The sequence below is a fragment of the Mobula hypostoma genome, chromosome 24 (genome assembly GCF_963921235.1).
Source record: "Mobula hypostoma chromosome 24, sMobHyp1.1, whole genome shotgun sequence".
Taxonomy (NCBI): Eukaryota; Metazoa; Chordata; class Chondrichthyes; order Myliobatiformes; family Myliobatidae; genus Mobula; species Mobula hypostoma.
In genome coordinates this window covers 3157905-3176082 of record NC_086120.1, presented here as the reverse complement: position 1 = coordinate 3176082, position 18178 = coordinate 3157905, and the positions used below count along the sequence as shown (strand labels likewise).

The window sequence follows — 18178 nt, the reverse complement described above, 5'->3', positions numbered from 1 at the left end:
ATTTGCTATCTACTTTGAAAGAAGTTGGGTGACTGCATTGAAATCATGTTCCACTGAATATGATTTTGGAAAGGCTTGAAAAAGAACAGCTTGACCTTCTTCTACAATGCAAGACAGTATTTAGAGATTTTTTCTGCAACCAAAATGCCTTGATATGATTTTTTTTGAACTTCAGCTTCAGCTCAAAATCATTTTTAGTGAGGTCAGTTCTTCCTCCATCCTTCCTGTTAATTCATCATTACAAGTGCACAGGAATGGACTTGTTACCCAACCTCGACAGGTCCTTATGCAGCTCACCCAGTTGGGCACAGTATACTTGAAGATAATCTGGTATTCTTTCCTTCTCTTCCAACTCAGAAAGACTTGGTAATTGGAAAAGGTTGCAACAGTCGATATTGGATTTTAGTAGGGTTAACCTGGACAGAAATGTGGACAGACTGATTTACTATTGTGACAACAGTAATGATTTGTGCAACCAATCACTTAGGTTATTTGTGACAAGACATGGTCTGTGAATTACACAGTGAATGGTAAATATGTTAGGTAAAGCATTTTTCAAGGTAGTAATAACCCCACGGTAGTATTCTGTCATTGATGGTGCCCCATCTATGCACAAGCAAGAATGTTGGTAAGCAAAATGTCCTTCTTCCAAAAATTGCTGAAAAACCCAAAATATTGACCTTCCCCTTCATTTCTGTTTCTAGTCCCCTTGCAAATAACAACTCTTAAACCATGCTTTCATCTTTTATGAACCAAACATAACCAAGAAGCAAAGATTCTATACCTGGAAGAGTCGACTTATCCAACTGCAGAGCAAATTCTGTTGTCCTAAGTATGCAGCACAATGTGTCTTCCATCTTCTCAGACATTTCATTTCTCTTTAAAGATCACAGTGAAGACACCAGCTAGTTGATCAGCACAGGTCTTTAGTATTTGGCCAAAAGTTCACCCTCCTAAAGGCCATTTGCATATCAGCTTCAGAGACTAAAACCATGGGATCATCATCATAGGAGAGTTCATGATAGTTACTCCATATTTTGACAGTCAAAGCAAATATAGGAGGCATTGAGGTCATCTGGAAGCAAAGCCCCACTGTCTCCTAGGTCACTTGATTTAACTTTATAAGAGGTGATAGTACTCAAGCCCTGTCTTAACTATCAAACATCCTTCGCTGATTCAGATTCCGGGAGAATTGCCGCTTCACATAGATGGCTTTCCAGAGATTGTAACTGGACCTTTTGTAATTTTCTTGGTCACTAGACTTGAATGCCTGTTGTCTGCCTCTCAGCAGATTTTGGATCTGATGGTTCGTCCAGGGCTTCTGATTAGTAAAGTCTCTGAATGATTTTGTGGGCACACACTTGTCTACAGCTGTTTCACTAAAGTCTGTTACAACGATAACATACTTATTCAGAACTCTAGATGAGTCTTGAACACTATCCAGACCACCGACTCAAAGCAATCCTGTAGCTGCTTCTCTGTCCCCCGCGATCACCTCTTTGTTGTCCTAATCGCTAGAAATTTGTTCTTTAGCCTCTGCCTGTATGCAAGTCGGAGAAAGACAGCCAAGTGATCCAATTTACTGGAATGTGGCCTGGTCATGGAACAGTAGGCTTCTTTAGCACGCTGGTATGTTGGGACCTCTGGTACTACAGGGTTACATGCCCATGGTAATTGGGCAGAATTTTCTTCAAACAAGCTTGGTTGAAGTCTCCAACTATAATTTGAAATGCATCGAGATGGGTTACTTCTTGTTTGGAGATGACATCAAGTGAGCGCTTGATCATAGTTAGCTGCTGGTGGTATGTAAACTGTGGTCAGGATCATGAATGGGAACTCACTAGGTAAATAGAAACAGTGCAAATAAACTAGATAAATAAAAAGTGTGCAAGGTTGTAGTAGAGACTATGTGAACACTTCTGGATACTTTGCAGCTGCATCCACTACTAAGAAATTTGTGCCCATGAATGGTCCAGCAAAATCCACACAAACCCTAAACCTCTGCCAAGGCAATGCAGGCCATTCCCAGGGGTGGAGAGGCACTGCTCTTGCCAACTTCTGGATGTGGTGGTATCTTGAACAGTGCACGGTGAACTGCTCGATCTGTTGATCCACTCTGGGCCACCAAGCAAAGTTTCAAACCAATGCTTTCATTTTAACCACTCCTAGCTGACCAGCATGTAACTCCAGTACCTTAGGTCTCAGCTTGGATGGTATAATAACTCTCAATCGCCATACAAGGCAAACTCCATCAAGGGCAAGTTCATCTCGGCACTGATTAAAAATGGGGAAGCTGGAGTTTTTGCTGCACATTCCAGCCATTTTTGGTAGCTATGTAGACTGAGACAATATGCAATCTTTTCTTGTTTCCTTTTGGATCATCTCTACTGTAATTCAGATGTGCCGGGAGAATATGTCAAGGGAAGTGTCCTATTTTGTAAACTTTTTCTTTATTTTCTTTTCCAAGGGCAAACAGAACAATCCATCAGCAAATCCATGTATAGTTGTCCCTTTGTAATTACGTCCACTAAGAAACAGAGCCCATCTCTACAGTCGTTCTTCCCCAGTTGTTTACAATATATATTAATGACTTAGACAAGGGAATTAAATGCAGCATCTCCAAGTTTGCGGATGACACGAAGCTGGGCAGCAGTGTCAGCTGTGAGGAGGATGCTAAGAGGATGCAGGGTGACTTGGATAGGTTGGGTGAGTGGGCAAATTCATGGCAGATGCAATTTAATGTGGATAAATGTGAGGTTATTGACTTTGGTGGCAAGAACAGGAAAACAGATTATTATCTGAATGGTGGCCAATTAGGAAAAGGGGAGGTGCAACGAGACCTGGGTGTCATTGTACACCAGTCATTAGTGGAACACCCTTCTATGGTTGGAAATAGCTCCTAGTGGCCAGTAATAAGGATAAGTACTAGTTGAAACATTTTTAACCCCAAACCAGACTCAAGGCCTCTGACAATCTGCGCGCAATCTTTCTCTGCAGCAGTAAAGGAACATGACTGCAGCAAGTGATGCTTGTTTTATAGAATTCACACTTGTTGTGTCATGCAACAAGTCCATAATCTTCTAATTTCTTAACATGGTCCTGAGATTTTCAAAATGTTCCTTGTCATCTTTACCTGTAAAAATGATGTCATCCAGGTAACACTGAGTGCTTGGATTGCCTTGCAGCATCTGGTCTATAAGCCTTCTGCCAGGTGCAGATACTACTTCAAAAACAAGACTATTGTAGCGATAAAGTCCTTTGTGAGTGTTTACAGTGAGAAACAATTTGGATTCTTCTTCCATCTCCATCTGTAGGTAGGCTAAGTTCACATTGTTTTAAGTGTTTCCCTCCAGAGAGGTTTGCAAAGATTTTCTCTATCCTCGGCAGAGGGTATTGATCTACTTTCAGTACCAGGTTGATGTGACCTTAAAATTTCCACTGATCCCAACAGACCCACTCTTCTTGGTAACTGAAACCAGTGGCATTACCCATGGGCTCCACTCAACCTTGGAAAGAATTCCTTCAGCCTCCATGTGATCCACCTCACTGGCTACTTTAAAACCAGACAGGATGGTACATAAAATTAGACAGGCTTTGCAAAACTTGGGTGCGGCATTAACAGTGTTATTTAACACTATTTCACCCTTGATGTGTTTGAGTTTACCAATACCATCTTTGAACACTGCAGTGGCATCATCAGTACTTCTCCTAATTCGCTTTCAGTTCACTATTACTGAGGATGTGGCATGCAAATGATTGATGGATTTCCAATCAAGTTACAGTTGCCTCAGCCAATCATGTGCCTACATTACTGACCCTCGTTTCTACCACATACAAACCCAATGTGGCTTGTTGTATTTCACTGTTACAAATGTTATTCTCACAGGACTTATCTTTTCTCCAGTACAAATTTTAGTTGGATATCTGCAACTTCAGTTCAGTATCTTTGACTGAAAGAGCCAAGTCAGTGTCCAATTCCATATTAATTAATTTGCCATTCATTTCTGGTGTAAGCCATACTGCTTGCTTCTAGTCATCTCACTGCACTTCATCAGGTCGGTAGCTGCTGAGGGTTCGTTTTAAAAATACCTCATTGCTACTGCTGTTTTGTAACTCCAAAACATTAAACTAATTCAAAGGAAAACAAGAGAGCCAAGAGATGAAAGTCTTAAGGCTGATTTATACTTCTGCATCAACTCGACGCCATAGGTACAGCATCGCCATGAACCCTACGAGGACCCCTACGCTGTAGCCTGATGCGCACCTCTCCCAAAATGTAACTACGCGTCCCAGCAACGCAGAACGCAACAACTATGATTGGTCCGCCTGGGAGCTTCACATTTCCTCCTACGCTGCAATAGCTTCCCATTGGCCAACTGAACGGCAGGGAAGGAACTCTGACTGCAATGCTTTCCATATCTCCGAAATTATGGAGGACACATTTCACTTTTACGAAAAAAGACGCTCGCTTTAATCTTGTTTACCCCGAGAAAGACTACCATGACCAAGAAGCCTTGCGTGGGCAAGTGTGTGCGCATGCGCAACGAGCGCGAATTGCAGAGCGACGCAGACACACCAACACACAAGTATAAATGCTTACAACACGCGTAGGCCACTTGCGTAGGTTACGGCATCAAGTTGACGCACAAGTATAAATCAGCCTTTAAAGCAAGGCAGCATGTATCACATGGTAGGGTGATGACATATGCAATTCACTTATTTTTACATATAACCCATTATGAATTATCTGAACAAGAATGCTTGATCAAAATATATACACAAGATTACTGAAATATTAAATACAATAATCATTTAGAATAATTGATTTCTTACTGATTGCAGTTTGTAGGTCAGGAATCAGGATCCAGTTGGAGGAATGTTGACTCCCTGTATCTGGAGTCTGGTGATACATTTGCTTGAAATTATAGTACTGGAAGTAGAGCTGTAGTTAATTTTTTAAAAAGTCTAACATAGTTGGCTTTACTGTCCTGATGCTCCAGAGATAAGTACAGGGCCAGGGAGATGGAGTCCACCATAGATCTGTTTCAGGAGTAGGTAAATTGCAATGGGTCAAAGTTGTCTGGGAGGCTGAAGTTAACGCATGCCCATGACCAGCCTTCATGACAGTAGATATCAGAGCCACTGGGCATTAGTCATTAAGCCATGTTAACTTGTCTTTTCTTAGGTACAGGAATGATAGTGGTCCTCTTAAAGCAGGTGGGAACCACAGATTGAATCAGGGAGATCAGCATAGGAGCTAAAGACACAGCCAGGGACACCAGCTAGGCCACACATTTTCCACGGATGTACTCCCCAGAAGGCTGATCTTATGCCTGCAATGATGTGCCAGAAGCAGCAAGGATGTGGGATATCAATGTCCGACAAGGGAGCACTACACTAAGCTAACCATGGAATATAGTTATCAAACTGGATCTGCAGCAATCAATGAACAAAGCATACAAGATAAACTTGATTTTGCCCTTGCTAAAATACCTGTTGTTTCCATCCATGACAGCAGTCATTTATTTATTTTGCTTTAGAGATACAGTATGGAACAAGTCCTTCTGGCCCTACGAGCTACAGTGCCCAACGACCCACCTACTTAACCCTAGCCTAATCACAGGACAGTTTACAATCGCCAATTAACCTACTACCCAGTACATCTTTGGAATGTGGAAGGACACTGGAGCACCCAGAGGAAACCCACATACTCATAGGAAAGACGAACAATCTCCTTATAGGCAAGCGTCTGAATAAAACACCCATGTCCCGAGCTGTAATCGCATCACACTAACTGCTACACTACCATGGCCTCCTAGAAGTCAGCATGACTGCAGTCTTGTAGGGAGTGACTTTGATGTGAAATTCTCACTTCACACAGAGGACACTCTCTATTGTGACTCTCAAGAACACACCAAGCAGCTCAACGCAAGGCATACACCAGGACCAGCAAGAGACAACCACTTACCAAGAAGTGCTGAGCAGAATGCAGGTCTGCTTTGTCCTGAGATCATAACCATGACAGATACATTCCAGCCAATAAAATCCACTGTAATATCAAAAAATCAGAAAGTAGTGGCACAGCAAAGGCTATGGGGTCAAACAAGATCCCAGCTGTTATACTTGTGTTTCAGAATTATCTGACTCTCCAATTACTAGAGTTACAACAACGTGGAAGTTTGCCAGGTCTGTCAAGTTCACAAGAGGTGGCTCTAGCTGATTCTCACCCAGTCTACTCTGAATAATCCAAATGATGGAATTTATCTTTGACAATGCTCTCTATCAATGCTATGCTATTCAGCTTGTTGGATCTTCATGGACCCCAGTAAAACTGAAGATAATGGTATCAATGGAAAAATATTTCTATGGCTGAAGTCCTTCCTCATAAAGAAAATGGCTATAGTTGTTAAAGTCATTCATCTCAACTCCAGGATATCAATGCTTGAGATTCTCATAGAAGTGTCCTAAGCCTAGCCATCTTCAATTGCTATGACCAATCTTCCTTCCATTATGAGAGAGGAATATTTGCTGAAAATTGCACAATGTTGAATTACATTCCAACTCCTTAGCAAATGACAAAGTTCATGCCTGCAGGCAGCAAGACTAAACTAGACCACATCTGCACATGAACAAGTAACATTAGCTCGTGTTGTGTTAACATGAATGGCACATTTCACTATACATTTTGGTGTGCGTGATAAATAAGTGACTGAAACACAAGCTACCACAGAAGTGCCGGACAGCACATCTCCAAACACCAGAAACTCAAATGACCTCCACATACATACTGTAGCTACAAGAGCATAACATGGCTGACTTCCTCACAGTAAGTGACTAACCTGCTGGCATCCAAATGCTTTCTGCCATCTACAAAGTATATCAGCAGTATGAGGGAATACTTTCTACTTGCCGAGTAGTTTTAATATCTCTCAAAAAGCTCATCATACAGAACACTCCATATATTAACCAAAATAAACATTCATGTCATGACTGGGCACAGTAATTGTATTGCGTATCATGTACAAAGCGTATTGCAGTTACCCACCTAACCTACTCCAACAGCAACTTCCAAACTCTACCACCTAGGAAGAGGCAGACAGTTGGCAAATGGGAACGCCACAAACTGCACGTTTCTAGTCACATAACTCTGACTTAGGAATACAATGCTAGCCTTTCAGCAGTTTGGTCTGAATCCTGGGACTGCTTACCCACTGGCACTATGGAAGTAACTTCATCGTAAGAACTGTAGTGGCTCGTTGGCTATTTTTAAGGGCAATTAAAGCCAGCCAGCCAGCCCACGCGCAAGAGGACAGACAGACAACCATCAGATTCTGGAATTAAATAAATATCAAACCAATCACACCAATTTATTCTTCAGTAGATCTAAAACCCCATTTTGTTGTTCCTACTGATCCAGTAAGATCTAATAAAATCTCACTAGGAGCCAACCACATCTTTAAACTGGTGTAATGTTATTACCCAATTTGTTAAACAATTCCTTGGTAAAAGGTTAGCTTTAGTAGGTAGTTTTAGTTTTTCCACTGGCTTAAATTCAATATATGGGCTCTACAGCTGGTATTTCATACCACCCAACATAATTTGCATACCACCATGCTACTTTTCAAATTATTGCAATGGCTCTTTGCTTTAGATACCTTGGCTCAACAAAAGCAGCCAGATGTATAATCTGCAACAAAACTCTGACCACTGAAAATAGAAAATTATTCTACATCTGAATGGACAAGATGAGACCATATAGTCTACGTTAAAAATATTCCCAATCGCAACCACAGAATGACGAATTTTAAAAGGGGGAAGTCAATCATATGTAGGATGTGATTTATTTTTCTGTAATATATTTATAGGAGATTATAGCACTATTTAAACAATGTTCAGGCAGCAAGTCTCTGTTTTTTGATTTAATAATGCCAGCCTCCAACGACAGCAATACATGAAAAATGCTGACCAGAAAAGCACTAACACTATACTAACTGCGCTCCTCTGCCTCTACCCCTCCTGCTGCAGAATTCCAGACAGATACAGATCACATCTCATGAATACTTCTACCATGACTAGACAGCCTACCATAAAAAAAATCTGTCATTTGTGACAAATCTGAAGCACCAGGGAAAGCAGCTGCAGTGGGATCACTATGACAGCAACTGATCCCCAGTTTGTTTGTTACTGCACAGCAATTGCTACTCAAGCTGGACTGAAAGCATGTTGTTTTCCATCCTATTCAACAAATACAAAAGCTCCTCACTGCTGACATTTTAATAAAGGCAACCTGAGCTCCCCTTAAGATACTAACAGTTTGAATACCAAGCCAGCATCAGCAGAAAATTCAAATGCAGAGGAATCAGATCAGTTCACTTATTGCCTCACCTATCTATATTTATTTTGAAAGTAACATGGATTAAAGTAATGCAAAACCAATTTAATCTCCATGCAATCAACGTATGCCAAGCCCAAAGGTACCACACAGTTACTGTTCCATCCATGTTCTGCACAGGTTCTTCCCAACATAATGGGTTTCATTCATTAACTCAAAAATAAAAACAAACTGACTTGGTGAGTGAGCCTGCTCAGAAATCCCAGCTCTGCTTCGTTTGGTTATGGTCCTGAGCGGGGATAAGGTGGTGTGCAACATTGACACATCCCCACGCAGTAAAAGATAGCTGTAGCCCTGTAGCACCCAGTAAATCCATCCCGCCAATCTCCCAAATGCCTGTTTGCATATACAAGCGGAATACGTGTTGGGAGCTTGTAACTTGGGGAGTACCATACGCTGAACAAGCTGCAACTTGCAAAACACTTCTCTGTGGACAACTGTTAAAGGGGTTTTGAACACAATTACTATTTCAATGATGATACCTTATAAATGTCTTTCTGTACCATTTAATTTCCAAACCCCCCCCCCAAGATCTTCTGTTCTCAAGATCAAACAAATCACAAAGAATGCCGAAAGGCCTTGAGACAGTGGATGTGGAGAGGATGGTTCCTATGGAGGGAGTATCTAAGCACAAAAGACAGCACCTCAAAATAGAGGGACATCCTTTTAAAATGGATAGCCCCGCTTCAATCATTCCTAAATTTTCTGTGTTTCTAACACTTAAACATGTACAGTTAATAATAAGTTATTGCACAATCACAGAACACCCAAACTAGAGAACCTTGCTCAACACAAAGCAAAACAACCACTTGACTTGCAGTGCCAAGCAGATCCATGGAAAACAAGGGACAAAACAAAAATGTGAATTATGTATCTAGCTACTATCCAGCATGATCATATTCAACTGAAAACTGCCATCTCAAATATAACAGAAGAAATATTAAATCTCGGGGCGAGTCCAACTCTAATGTTTCACTCTTTCACAATTTCTCCATTCCTTGAACACATTTAAAAAATCCTGAACACCTGCCAAGTTCACCACTCCACGACTTTCAAAAAGTCATCGTTTCTTTCATCTTAACTGGGATCAGAATAGCTAATACTACCATTGCATCAAATTAACACACAATACCAAAAAGTCCTTTAAATCTAATTCTGACATGCTGTGAACATTAAAAGTATTTCCAACTGATTAAAGAATACTTGAACACAAACAACAGGAATTCTGCAGATGCTGGAAATTCAAGCAACATACATCAAAGTTGCTGGTGAACGCAGCAGGCCAGGCAGCATCTATAGGAAGAGGCGCAGTCGACGTTTCAGGCCGAGACCCTTCGTCAGGACTAACTGAAGGAATTCAGTTAGTCCTGACGAAGGGTCTCGGCCTGAAACGTCGACTGCGCCTCTTCCTATAGATGCTGCCTGGCCTGCTGCGTTCACCAGCAACTTTGATGTATGTTGGTTGAAAGAATACTTGAAATACACTTCAATTGGTAAGAATGACATGAAAATAAAAATATCCTTTAACAGAACTAATATCCTGACAACCCTGTGGATGTGATCTGTGCAGGCAATTTCACAGACTAATTTTGTATCTCAAAATTGCAGTAACTTTTCCTCCTGTGCAAAATCACCAATAATAATATCAAAGAGGATACTAAGAGCTTTTTCAAATATATAAAGAGTAAAAGACAGGTGAGAGTAGATATAGGACCAATAGAAAATGATGCTGGAGAAATTGTAATGGGAGATCAGGAGATGGCGGAGGAACTGAACGAGTATTTTGCATCAGTCTTCACTGAGGAAGATATCAGCAGTATACCGGACACTCAAGGGTGGCAGGGAAGAGAACTGTGCGCAGTCACAATTACGACAGAGAAAGTACTCAGGAAGCTGAATAAGCTAAAAGTAGATAAATCTCCTGGACCAGATGGAATGCACCCTCGCGTTCTGAAAGAAGTAGCTGTGGAGATTGCAGAGGCATTAACAATGATCTTTCAAAAGTCGATAGGTTCTGGCATGGTTCGGGAGGATTGGAAGATTGCAAATGTCACTCCGCTATTTAAGAAGGGGGCAAGGAAGCAAAAAGGAAATTATAGACCTGTTAGCTTGACATCGGTGATTGGGAAGTTGTTGGAGTCGATTGTCAAGGATGAGGTTACGGAGTACCTGGAGGCATATGACAAGATAGACAGAACTCAGTATGGTTTCCTTAAAGGAAAATCCTTCCTGACAAACTTACCACAATTTTTTGAGGAAATTACAAGTAGACTAGACAAGGGAGATGCAGCGGATGTTGTATATTTGGATTTCCAGGCGGCCTTTGACAAGGTGCCACACATGAGGCTGCTTAACAAGATAAGAGCCCATGGAATTACGAGAAAGTTACATACGTGGATAGAGCATTGGCTGATTGACAGGAAACAGAGAGTGGAAATAAAGGGATCCTATTCTGGTTGGCTGCCGGTTACCAGTGGTGTTCCACAGGGGTCCGTGTTGGGGCCGCTTCTTTTTTACGTTGTACACCAACGATTTGGATTATGGAATAGATGGCTTTGTGGCTAAGTTTACTGATGATACAAAGATAGGTGGAGGGGCCAGAAGTGCTGAGGAAACAGAGTCTGGAGAGAGACTTGGATAGATTGGAAGAATGGGCAAAGAAGTGGCAAATGAAATACAATGCTGGAAAGTGTATGGTTATGCACTTTGGCAGAAGAAATAAACGGGCAGACTATTATTTAAATGGGGAGAGAATTCAAAGTTCTGAGATGCAACGGGACTTGGGAGTCCTCGTGCAGGATACGCTTAAGGTTAACCTCCAAGTTGAGTCGGTGGTGAAGAAGGCAAATGCAATATTGGCATTCATTTCTAGAGGAATAGAGTATAGGAGCAGGGATGTGACGTTGAGGCTCTATAAGGCATTGGTAAGACCTCACTTGGAGTACTGTGGGCAGTTTTGGGCTCCTTATTTAAGAAAGGATATGCTGACGTTGGAGAGGTTACAGAAAAGGTTCACTAGAATGATTCCGGGAATGAGAGGGTTAACATATGTGGAACGTTTGTCCGCTTTTGGACTGTATTCCTTGGAGTTTAGAAGAATGTGGGGGGACCTCACAGAAACATTTCGAATGTTAAAAGGCATGGACAGAATGGATGTGGCAAAGTTGTTTCCCATGGTGGGGAGTCTAGTACAAGAGGGTATAACTTACGGCGCCCATTCAGAACAGAGATGCGAAGAAATTTTTTTAGCCAGAGGGTGGTGAATTTATGGAATTTGTTGCCACGGGTGCCAGTGGAGGCCAAGTCGTTGGATGTATTGAAGGCAGAGATTGATAGGTATCTGAGTAGCCAGGGCATCAAAGGTTATGGTGAGAAGGCAGGGGAGTGGGACTAAATGGGAGAATGGATCAGCTCAAGATAAAATGGCAGAGCAGACTTAATGGGCCGAATGGCCGACTTCTGCTCCTTTGTCTTATGGTCTTAGAAAGCAAAAGTAGTTTCAATCGCTCCAGCAAAGAAAGGCATGTTTACACTCCCAAGATATTTGTTATTATGCTCAACTGAAAACCAGAGAATCTAGCTGATGACATTGGAACCTCCGCAATTAGCAGTGTCCACACATTTTTCATGCAAAATCAACAACTCAAAAATCTATTTCAATTTTGTAAGGATTATTCTAGTCAATGACCAATCAGTAGATGAATACCTTCGTCATCAAAAAGAGAACAGAGACCACCTAAGAAATAAGCAACACAAAACCCTTAAGGGATGCCCAAATACTGAACCCACTAAAATAGCAGGACAAGGCCATCAGGAAGCTGTCCACATCCATCAAAATCACACCAAGATTAATCTCCTCTTCCAGGGTTACTGAAATACTGTAGTATACACTATTGTATATAATCTTGTGGCCACCACTGAACCGTGGCTGAAGTTTGGATGTAGTTGGGAACCGAATGTCCAAGGTTACATGTTGTACTGGAGGGACAGGAAAGTAGGCAAAGGTGGGTTGTGGCTCTACTGGTTGAAGAATGGCATCAAATCAGTAGAAAGATGTGACACAGGATCGGAAGGTGTTGAAGCTTCGTGGGTTGAGTTAAGAAACTGCAAGGGTAAAAGGATCCTGACGGCAGTTATATACAGGCCTGTCCCCCTCCCAGCCACTGTATATAAAGTGGCTGGGAGGGGGACCACAGATTAGATCATAAAATATAGGAGCAGAAGTCGGCCATTCGCCCTATCGAGTCTGCTCTGCCATTCAATCATGGGCTGATCCAATTCTTCCAGTCATCCCCACTCCCCTGCCTTCTCCCCATGACCTTTGATGCCCTGGCTAACGAAGAACCTATCTATCTCTGCCTTAAATGCACCCAATGGCTTGGCCTCCACAGCAGCTCGTGGCAACAAATTCCACAGATTTACTACCCTCTGACTAAAGTAATATCTTCCCATCTCTGTTCTAAATGGATGTCATTCAATCCTTAAGTCGTGCCCACTTGTCCTGGACTCCCCTACCATGGGAAATACCTTTGCCGAATCTAATCTGTTCAGGCCTTTTAACATTTGGAATGTTTCTATGAGGTCCCCCCTCATTCTCCTGAACTCCAGGAAATACAGCCCAAGAGTTGCCAGACGTTCCTTATATGGTAACCCTTTCATTCCTGGAATCATTCTCATAAATCTTCACTGAACCCTCTCCAATGTCAGTATATCCTTTCTAAAATAAGGAGCCCAAAACTCACACAATACTCCAAGTGTGGTCTCAAGAGTGCCTGATGGAGCCTTAACATCACATCCCTGCTCTTATATTCTATAGCTCTAGAAATGAACGCCAACATTGCATTCACCTTCTTCACCACTGACTCAAACTGGAGGTTAACCTTTCGGGTACCTTGCACAAGGACTCCCAAGTCTCTTTGCATCTCTGCATTTTGAATTCTCTCTCCACCTAAATAATAGTCTGCCCGTTTATTTCTTAAACCAAAGTGCATGACCATACATTTTCCAACATTGTATTTCATTTGCCACTTCTTTGCTCATTCCCCTAAACTATCTAAGTCTCTCTACAGGCTCTCTGTTTCCTCAACACTACCTGCTCCTCCACTTATCTTTGTATCATAAGCAAAGTTAACCACAAATCCAATAATCCCATTATCCAAATCATTGACATACATCGTAAAAAGCAGCGATCCCAACACCTACCCCGTGGAACTCCAGTGGTAACCAGCAGCCAGACAGAATAGGATCTCTTTATTCCCACTCTGTTTTCCGCCGATCAGCCAATGCTCCACCCATGCTAGTAACTCCCCTGTAGTTCTATGGGATCTTATCCTGCTAAGCAGTCACACGTGCAGCGCCTTCTGAAAATCCAAGTACACCACATCTACTGCATCTCCTTTGTCTACCCTGCTTGTAATTTCCTCAAAAAATTGCAGTAGGTTAGTCAGGCAGGATTTTTCTTTCAGGAAACCATGCTGGCTTTGGCCTATCTTGCATTGTGCCCCCAGGTACTACGTAATCTCACCCCTAACAATCCATTCCAACAACTTCCCAACCACTGATGTCAGGCTAACATGTTTATAGTTCTCTTTCTGCTGCCTCTCACGCTTCTTAAATTGCATTTGCAATTTTCCAGTCATCCAGTACAATGCCAGAATCTATTGATTCTTGAGAGATCATTGTTAATGCCTCCACAATCTCTCTAGCTGCTCCCTTCAGAACCCGAGGGTGCATTCCATCAGGTCCGGGAGATTTATCCACCCGCAGACCATTAAGCTTCCTGAGCACCTTCTCAGTTGTAAGTTTCACAGCACACACTTCACTTCCCTGACACTCTTGAATGCCAGTATACTGTCGATGTCCTCCAAATGTGAAGAATGATGCAAAATTTGTATTCAGTTCCTCTATCATCTCTGCACCTCTCATTACAGTACCTCCAGCAACATTTTCTATTGGATCTCTATCTACCCTCAGTTCTTTTACCTTTTATATACTTAACCATATAACAATTACAGCTTGGAAACAGGCCATCCCGGCCCTTCTGGTCCATGCCAAACACCTACTCTCACCTAGTCCCACCAACCTGCACTCAGCCCATAACCCTCCATTCCTTTCCTGTCCATATACCTATCCAATTTAACTTTAAGTGACAACATCAAACCTGCCTCAACCACTTCTGCTGGAAGCTCGTTCCACACAGCTACGACTCTCTGAGTAAAGAAGCTCCCCCTCATGTTACCCCTAAACTTTTGCCCTTTAACTCTCAACTCATGTCCTCTTGTTTGAATCTCCCCTACCACGTCAAAAGCCTATCCACATCAACTCTTATCTATCTCCCTCATCATTTTAAATACCTCTATCAAGTCCCCCCTCAACCCTCTACACTCCAAAGAATAAAGACCCAACTTATTCAACCTTTCTCTGTAACTTAGGTGATGAAACCCAGGTAACATTCTAGCAAATCTTCTCTGTACTCTATTTTTTTTGACATCTTTCCTATAATTTGGTGACCAGAACTGTACACAATACTCCAAATTTGGCCTCACCAATGCCTTGTACAATTTTAACATTACATCCCAACTCCTATACTTAATGCTCTGATTTATAAAGGCTAGCATACCAAAAGCTTTCTTCACCACCCTATTCACATGAGATTCCACCTTCAAGGAACTATGCACCATTATTCCTAGATCCCTCTGTTCTACTGCATTCTTCAGTACCCTACCATTTACCATGCATGTCCTATTTTGATTAGTCCTACCAAAATGTAGCACCTCACATTTATCAGCATTAAACTCCATCTGCCATCTTTCAGCCCACTCTTCTAACGGGCCTAAATCTCTCTGCAAGCTTTGAAAACCTACTTCATTCTCCACAACACCACCTATCTTCGTATCATCTGCATACTTACTAATCCAATTTACCACCCTATCATCCAGATCATTAATGTATATGACAAACAACATTGGACCCAGTACAGATCCCTGAGGCACACCACGAGACACCATACTCCAATCTGACACACAATTATCACCACTACTCTCTGGTGTCTCCCATCCAGGCACTGCTGAATCCATTTCACTACTTCGATATTAATACCTAACGATTAAACCTTCTTAACTAACCTTCCGTGTGGAACCTTGTCAAAGGCCTTACCGAAGTCCATATAGACAACATCCACCGCCTTACCCTCGTCAACTTTCTAAGTAACCTCATCAAAAAATTCAATAAGATTTGTCAAACATGGCCTTCCATGCACAAATCCATGTTGACTGTTCCTAATCAGACCCTGTCTATCCAGATAATTATATATGCCATCTCTAAGAATACTTTTCATCAATTTACCCACCACTGATGTCAAACTCACAGGCCGATAATTGCTAGGTTTACTCTTAGAACCCTTTTTAAACAACGGAACAACATGAACAATACGCCAATCCTCCGGCACCATCCCCATTTCTAATGACATTTGAAATATTTCTGTCAGAGCCCCTGCTATTTCCACACTAACTTCCCTCAAGGTCCTAGAGAATGTCCTGTCAGGACCGGAGATTTATCCACTTTTATATTCCTTAAAAGCGCCAGTACTTCCTCTTCTTTAATCATCATAGTTTCCATAACTTCCCTACCTGTTTCCCTTACCTTACACAATTCAATAGCCTTCTCTTTAGTGAATACCGAAGAAAAGAAATTGTTCAAAATCTCCTCCATCTCTTTTGGCTCCACATGTAGCTGTCCACTCTGATTCTCTAAGGGACCAATTTTATCCTTCACTATCCTTTTACTATTAATTTAACTGTAGAAACCCTTTGGATTTATTTTCACCTTACTTGCCAAAGCAACTTCATATCTTCTTTTAGCTTTTCTAATTTCTTTCTTAAATTTCAAGAGATGATCTGGAGTCAGACGGGCTCTATGCAGAATTTTAAGTTGCAATGCTTTAGTTCTATTACAAACTATAATCTTTTTTGCATTATCACAGATGTCTTCCATGTTTCAGCTGTAATTTCTACTCCCAGCTCTTCCTCCCAGACCCTTCCCAGCTGCTCAGCCTCTCCAAAAGAACATTCCTTCAGGATGCTGTAAAAAGTACTAATAGAGACTTCACCCTTAGAACGAAACACCCTCTTTTCTATGTCAGAACTGTAGAAATCAGTTAACAATGATGGGTTTTTTCTGTGTATAATCTCTTATCTGAAAGAATCAAAAAAGACCATCGTTGAGTATGTTAAATTTCTGTACTATTTGACTAAAAGACATCATCGTTCCTTTATCAAACAAATCTCCTAGATGGAAAATACCCTTAGAAATCCAAAGTTTAAATCCAGAATCCATTATGCCAGGCTGAAAATCTGAACTGCCGGTTATTGGAGTGAAGGGTGATATTTTCGCTGCGTTGCCCACAATTTGTCGCACCGCCTTCCAAGCCCTGACTGTATTATTTGTTATTGGGTTGCGACAATATTCCTTAACTAGTTTCATCTTATTGAGGAAAAGCAATTTAATAAGAGAGCATTTTGCTTCTGAAGCTTCAATGTCTAGCCAAATTGAGGAGGGGTCCCTGCAAACCCAGTCAATCGTCTAAGATAAGAAGGAACTTAACTGATATTTTTTGATGTCTGGAAAATCCAGACCCTCTAGACTACTGGGAAGCTGTAACTTAGACATTTTAATACAGGGTCTTTTTTTGTTCCAGATGAAAGAAACAAACCATTTTTTTTTAGTATTTGTTGGGTAAAAATGACTGGAATCATTCGTATTGGGTAGAGCAGACGAGGAAGAATATTCATTTTGAGCAAGGATATTCGGCCAAGCCAAGAAATGAGAAGAGTGCTCCATCGCTTAAGATCCTGTTTGATTTTGTCAAATAACTGTGTAAAGTTAACCTTGAACAATTAATCAAACACAGGTGTGATAAAAATGCCTAAGTAAACAAAACCTGTCTGCAACCATTTAAAGGGGAAAACACCCTGAGTGTCGGGTACCTGCTGCAGATTCCCCAGAGGCATAGCCTCTGATTTAGTAAAGTTGATTTTATAACCTGAAAAGGCGCTAAATGAATTGATACATTGTATAAGGTGGTGCACTGATATAGCAGGGTTTGATTAAGAAAATTAGAACATCATCCGCATACAATGTAATTTTATGTGACTTTAGTCCTATGTCTGGAGCAGATATTTTGGGCTCTCGCCAAATAGCCTCAGCCAATAGCTCAATCACTAGTCTGAAAGGTAGTGGTGATAAAGGGCAGCCCTGCCGGTTGCCCCTCAGAATATTAAAATTATCCGACCTAATATTATCAGTGAGAATCGCAGCCAAGGGTCATTATAAGAACCTTCACCCACTTAATAAAATTATTGCCCAAACCAAAACATCCTAAAGTGAAAAAAGGATACGGCCATTCGACACAATCAAAGGCTTTTTCTGCATCTAAGGAAACCACCAAGCGTCCACTGCCTGCTGTTGACATGCCTGAATCACATTAAGTAATCTTCTGATATTGTTAGATGTTCTACGGTCTTTTACAAAACCCGTCTGATCCTCTTTTATGAGGAAAGATACACAGTTTCCTATCGCAACACTAAGGTTTTAGGTAAGATTTTAAAGTCAACATTTAACAATGAAATAGGCCTGTAGGAGGCACAATCTTCAGGGCTCTTTCCTTTCTTAAGAATTAGGGAGATATTAGCTTCTTAATGATGGTGGGAGGAGACCACAATTAAATGCATGATTGAACATGTTTAGCATAGGCTCTGATAATAACCCTGTGAACTCTTTATAGAATTC

The 18178-nt window shown here is 41.4% G+C and overlaps 1 protein-coding gene across 2 annotated transcripts in view; it reads right to left on the bottom strand.

Moving 5' to 3' along the window:
* LOC134337405 (UV excision repair protein RAD23 homolog B-like) overlaps positions 1-18178 on the bottom strand; it is a 110329-nt gene that overhangs the window by 81754 nt on the left and 10397 nt on the right. The gene's annotated exons all lie outside the window — the stretch shown is intronic.